This window comes from Nycticebus coucang, chromosome 2 (assembly GCF_027406575.1).
Source record: "Nycticebus coucang isolate mNycCou1 chromosome 2, mNycCou1.pri, whole genome shotgun sequence".
Taxonomy (NCBI): domain Eukaryota; kingdom Metazoa; phylum Chordata; class Mammalia; order Primates; family Lorisidae; genus Nycticebus; species Nycticebus coucang.
The window spans coordinates 105,432,354-105,438,353 of NC_069781.1; positions in this window are offsets into that span (position 1 = coordinate 105,432,354).

Here is a 6,000-nt window from a genome sequence, read left to right on the forward strand (position 1 = left end):
TTATTCCTGGACACCTGCTCCAATTATCATTCCTAATGCTATTGTAAATATATTGGTGCTTTCACCGAAAAAGCTCCAAGAGGAAGCACAAGGTATTACGTGAGGTACCTGTAACATCAGTGCAATCTAGGAAGAAGAAATCTCAAGATTTATTTAGATTTGGATTCTAAGATTTCCAAAGGCAGTCTTCCAAAATTTGAGTTGCATTTTGGTCACAGAAAATGAATTGCCATATTGAATTAAAACAAAAATAGCAGATCAGTAATAAATAAACTGATACTGATTAAAATTTTTTATTACAATTATATTTTTTCTGGGGAAGCAGAGATGAACAGCTATCATCAGATTCCCAAAATGGCTCTTTATCTAAAGTGTGTAAAGAACCATTTTCATGGTCTCAGCGTAGTTCAACAGAGATGCTGTCAATTTCAGATCCACATGTAGAGCTCAGAATCAGTCTGATGACAAGGTCTGCTCTTAACCAAGAGATATTTGTTAACACTAGAGAGATATTCTATATTTCAGGGGCCACCGTGGTATACTATCAGCTCACCCTTCTTTTGACTTTTCTAGATGGCAGATTTTTTGTCATAGCTTTTTTTTTTTTTTTAGATATCTATAATTGTGGCTACATGAAATACAGTGCAATTAAGTGAAATTATTAGCAATTTTGTGTTTCTGATTCAAAGACATTTTGTTTATTCTTTTCACCTATTCCTGGCCCTCTTCATACTCACTTGCTAAATTTAACAAACTATTTAACAAAGGTGAGAATATGAGAAGAATGCCCTAAAGGTTAAGTCAAATAATGTATGAAGAATCTCCTACCACTGAATTTGGTGCCTGATAGGTCTTCAATAAATTATTAGGTGTACCTGAGCACATCATATTATGGCAATTTATTTAAAGGTGATAGTGTGGATTCAGTGCCCGTAGCTCAGTGAGTAGAGTGCCAGCCACATACACCGAAGCTAGCAGGTTCGAGCCCATCCCAGGCCTTCTGAACAGCAATGACAACTGCAACCAAAATATAGCTGGGCATTGTGCAGGCACCTGTAGTCCCAACTACTCAGGAGGCTGAGGTAAGAGAAACACTTAAGCCCAAGAGTTTGAGGTTGCTGTAAGTTGTGATGCCACAGCACCCTACTGAGGGCAACATAGTGAGACTCTGTCTCGAAAAAAAAAAAAAAAAAAAAATATATATATATATATATATATGGTAGTGTGTCAGGGACAAAGTTACCAACAAATTTGGTCTACAGTTGTAAGTCTCATAAGATATGTCTTAGTCATGTTTAATTTTTTTTAAATGATGTTGGGTTTTGTCAGTTCATGAGAGTTTGTTTAAAAAAAATGTTTTGTTGGAATGGTCAATATATCTTAAATGTGAATATTCTTGTTATAAACAGTAGATGTTATGGATTTCTTAAATATTTGTTGTAAGCATCTACTGAGGCAATTGTAATCCCACTGAGTACACAGAAACCAAAGAGCCCCTTTTATGCTTAAAGCACACACGCTGGGAAGAAAGTTATTCCAAAAAATCCAGACTGTGACAGACATTAACCTTCTGCTTCAATGACATCTAATTTTCCTGAAAACCAATTAAATCCCAGGGAGCCTCAATTGGAAACACTTTGCCTTCTCTAATAAAGACCAAGTCTTCGTGCTGAGCTGCAGTCATGTTTTGTAGCAATGAACTGAATCATTCTCTTCCTTTGGCACAGCAGCTGTAACCATGTTCCATTTCTTTCATTTTCATGAGGGCCCAAACATGTGACATCTCTACTTAAATCTCTGATAGTTTCTGGAAGTTTCTCCAGAGAGTTGAGCTGAGAGAATTATTCAGCAAAGGTAACTGACATGAATGCTAATGCATGTGGTCTGGGTAGGAATTCAGCTTCTTCAATAACTGCTGATTGTGCTTTATTCTTTCTGGTCCTTTTTTTTTTTTTCACTCTGTCATCCAAGTTATAGTGCTGTGACTCAATCGTAGCTCACTGCAGGCCCAAACTCCTGGGACAGGTCATCCTCCTGCCTCGACCTCCCAAAGAGCTAGGATTATAGCAGTGTGAGCTATGGTGCCTGCTTGTTGCTATGTTTAATGTGTGTTTCCAAGTTTAGTGCTGGGCTCTCCCAGTGGAGCTAAAAGTTTTACATGGTACCTATTATAGCCAGATCCTGCAGATGTGCTCCTTCCCCTCAACTGTGTAATGTAAGAAATGTGGGGGCATGGAGTGATAATTGGGTCTTTTCTGTCAGAGTTAGCAGTGTTGCATGAGTCCAGGCTCTGCCACTCACTGGGGAATCTTCTACAAATCACTGAACTTCTCTGGGCCTCAGTTTCCTTATCTATAAAATAAGGTACCTCGTCTATATTCCCTGTAAAGTACCTAACAGCTCTAAAGTTTCCATGAAGCCCAGATGTTCTACTCAAGGAGCTTGGAATCTTCACACTTTAATTTTCAAGGGAAAATAAAACTCACAAAATATTAGAAACTATTGCTAAAAGTCTCTATTGTTTTAGTGTCTATGAATTTTTAAATTCTGTTTTGATTACAAAATAGTCATGAGAAGAGTGACAAGGAGACCAGTTAATAAACATGCAAGATCTTATTCCTCAATGAATAACCAGCCAGGGGAAAGATAGATATAGGCATTGACACAGTCCACTCTCCCTGAACGAATACAATACAGGAGTCACTCTGGGATATGGAAAATTAAGTGTCACCCCAAGCTACCATTTGAGGATCAATATGCCATTGAATGGACTTCATTCCTACCTACATTTATTTTGAGACTGTTTTTTTGGAATTGCAGATTAAGTCATCTGAGTCCCAAGCAACAAGTTATCCATAGTCATGCCCCTCTCAGGATGTAGCATGAGGGTCTAGGTCCTCTTTAGTATCTGGGCAGGGTACACACACTAGTTATGCCCCCTAAGCCTGCCCTTTTTACTTCTGAAGAAAGCACTTCCCTGTCCTCACAGCTAAATCTCCTGTCTCTTCTTCTTTACAGCCTGGAGAAAAGCTACCTGCTCTGAATCAGCCTGGCTTAGCCCTTGATATGCAAAGAGCTTTGCATGTGAAGTTGTATATGCAAAGTTGTGGAATTGGGCACACTCTTTCTCTTTCAACAAAGTCTATTTTGTAGTCTTTTGTTCAAGATCCAGAAATACAGCGTATTATTTTTGGAAGATAAAAGTAGAACACTGAGTCTAACAATAGATGCTGCTAAACAAACAGAGATAAAATCATATATCAGAAATGCAAAAAGAATTGGCTCAGCACCTGTAGCATAGTGGTGACAGCGCCAGTACATACACTGAGGCTGGAGGGTATGAACCCGACCCAGGCCAGGTAAACAACAAAGGCAACTGCAACAAAAAATAGCTGGGCGTTGGATGGCTGAGGCAAGAGAATTGCTTAAGCCCAAGCATTTGAGGTTGCTGTGAGCTGTGCTGCCATAGCACTCTACCAAGGGTGACATAGTGAGACTCTGTCTCAAAAAAAAAAGAAAAAAAGAAAGCTGAAAGAATTATTTCCACATGTATTTCCTTTGCAAAAGTAATCCCCAGGGGAGTAGTCCCCTGCCCCAAGATGACACTTTTCTATAACTCTCCTTCTCCATTAAGCTTAGGCTGCTTACTTAGAAATATCCTCTTCTGAAGCCTAAATTTCAGTACCATTTCAACCAGATTTTACTTAGGTAAAAATTATAACATCAGGGATTGGAGTGCCATTTTCCCCCAACATACCATCTTTCCTCAGTGTCAAAACTTTCTCCCAGATAATCTGGTAAAAGTACAGGTACCATTAACATCTAATATGAGCCAGGTTAAGTACTAAGTCCTTGGCTTGTAATGACTCATTTAACCCTCTCAGAAGCTCTATGTGGTAAGTTTTCCATTTGACAAGTAGGAAACTGCATCCTAGAAAGATGAAATAATTACCTAAGAGCAGACAGCTAGAAAGAAGTGTATCTGGAATTTCCCCAGACACACACTTGGCCTTGTGAAATCTGACAGTGACACCAACATCCCAAAATGTTAAGTAAGGTTATAATTTTCTCTCATAATGATTTTTCTATTCTTTTTTCTCATCTAAAAAATTGGCACTCTTGAATCTTACAAGACCATGCACTCAAGAGGCTAGCTATTATTCCCCCATTGTTTTCTAAACAGCAAGAAAACATTTCTTGCTGTTTTCAGCCTTTTCATTAAATCACTTCTTGAGTAAAAGCTTAATATATAAAACATGTCCAGCAGGGGGTGCTCAGTTGAAGTGAAGGGGTGGATGGGCCAGTCATGGAGGGGTGTGGTGGGGAGGAAGGCCAGCCTGACTTATGTTCTTCAAGGCAGCTCTGCTACAACTTTGAAACATCAGACTGCTGTTTGTTTGTTTATTTGTTTTTGTTTGTTTGTTTTTGCAGTGTTTGACCGGGTTTGGGGTTTGAACCTGCCACCTCTGGCATATGGGGCCGGCGCCCTACTCCTTTGAACCACAGGGGCCACCCCAGACCGCCGTTTGAAGTGCATCTCCTAGTTTGCTGGCTCTTCAGAGTCCAAACTTTCTCCCAGATGATCTGGCAGAACTATAGAACATCAGACCTGGAATGAATCTTACAAACCACCTGGCTCAGTGTTTACCTGGGATGGGCAGGTGGTGGAACAGCTCAGGAGTGGGCTCCTTGTCCCATTCTACTTCGTAGTGCACTGTTCTTTAGAAAAAGGTTCCTTTTGCAAACCAAGCAAGACTCCTTAAAAGCAAGATTTCTAAAGGATTTCGGACTAAGTATGTCTTTCTTTGATGCTTCTGGAAGTAAGTACCTTTAATCAGGCAGTGATTCTCCAACTGAACCACAGTCTAAACCACTCCTTACTGGTTTAGAGTAAGACTTGCCTGCTTCACCCACGCAGCTAAATCACCCATTCTCTCAGAGGCAGCTGTATTTATAACACCTGATTTACAAAGTGGCTGCTTCCTTATAGATTAAAAAGGAATCAGACTCATTCAGATTGGCAGCCTATAGGTTTCATGAGGGTAATGACTCCATGCATGTGAACCTAGCATCAGGCACCCTGGGGCAGAGTAAGCCCTCGATATTGCACATGTTTGCTTAATTAATAATGCCACGAGTATGTACTCTAATAAACTGACTCATACTCTAAGTGTTGGAAGTGTAGGTCTGCCTGCTTGCATTTCAGTAAGGAAAATGATCGATCATAAGCAATGAGCATTGGATCATTATTTTACAATCTACAAAATAGGAAAGTATACAGATTTGGTAATACTTAGCCATTGTATCCGATTTATATTACTCATTTGCTTGTGACCAAGAGAAGATTCTAATAGAGATGCAGTTAGTATGTTCACACATGATTTACATTTCAAAGAGCAGGTCAGCTAATTTTCCACTGAAAACCTTCTGTTTAATGGGAATAATGTATCTCACTTTGTTGTTGTTGGGTTTTTTTTTGGGGGGGGGGTTGTTTGTTCGTTTTTGAGACAGAGTCTCACTTTGTTATTCTGGGTAGAGTGCCATGGTGTCTTAGCTCACAGCAACCTCAAACTCCTGGGCCCAAGCAATTCTCTTGCCTCAGACTCCCAAGCAGCTGGGACTATAGGCGCTGGCCACAATGCCCAGCTATTTTTAGAGACTAGGTCTCATTCTAGCTCAGGTTGGTCTCCAACTTGTGAGCTCAGGTGATCCACCTTACTTGGCCTCTGAGAGTGCTAGGTTTACAGGCGTGATCCGCTGCGTCTGGCCTGATATATCTCACTTTGAACCTTTCACCAGATGTGCCACCCAAACCCATCTGGAGCACAGTTTTTTTTTTTTTTTTTTTTTTTGGAGCACAGTTTTAATTTTTTATTATGAAATTCCCATAGATAAAACAGTCAGCATTTGCCATTATATTTGAAAGAGAAATTTTTAACAACCGTTTTAAAGAATTGCTAAAATATTTTAAGTTATTAATAAACTTGTGGTAGAAAACGG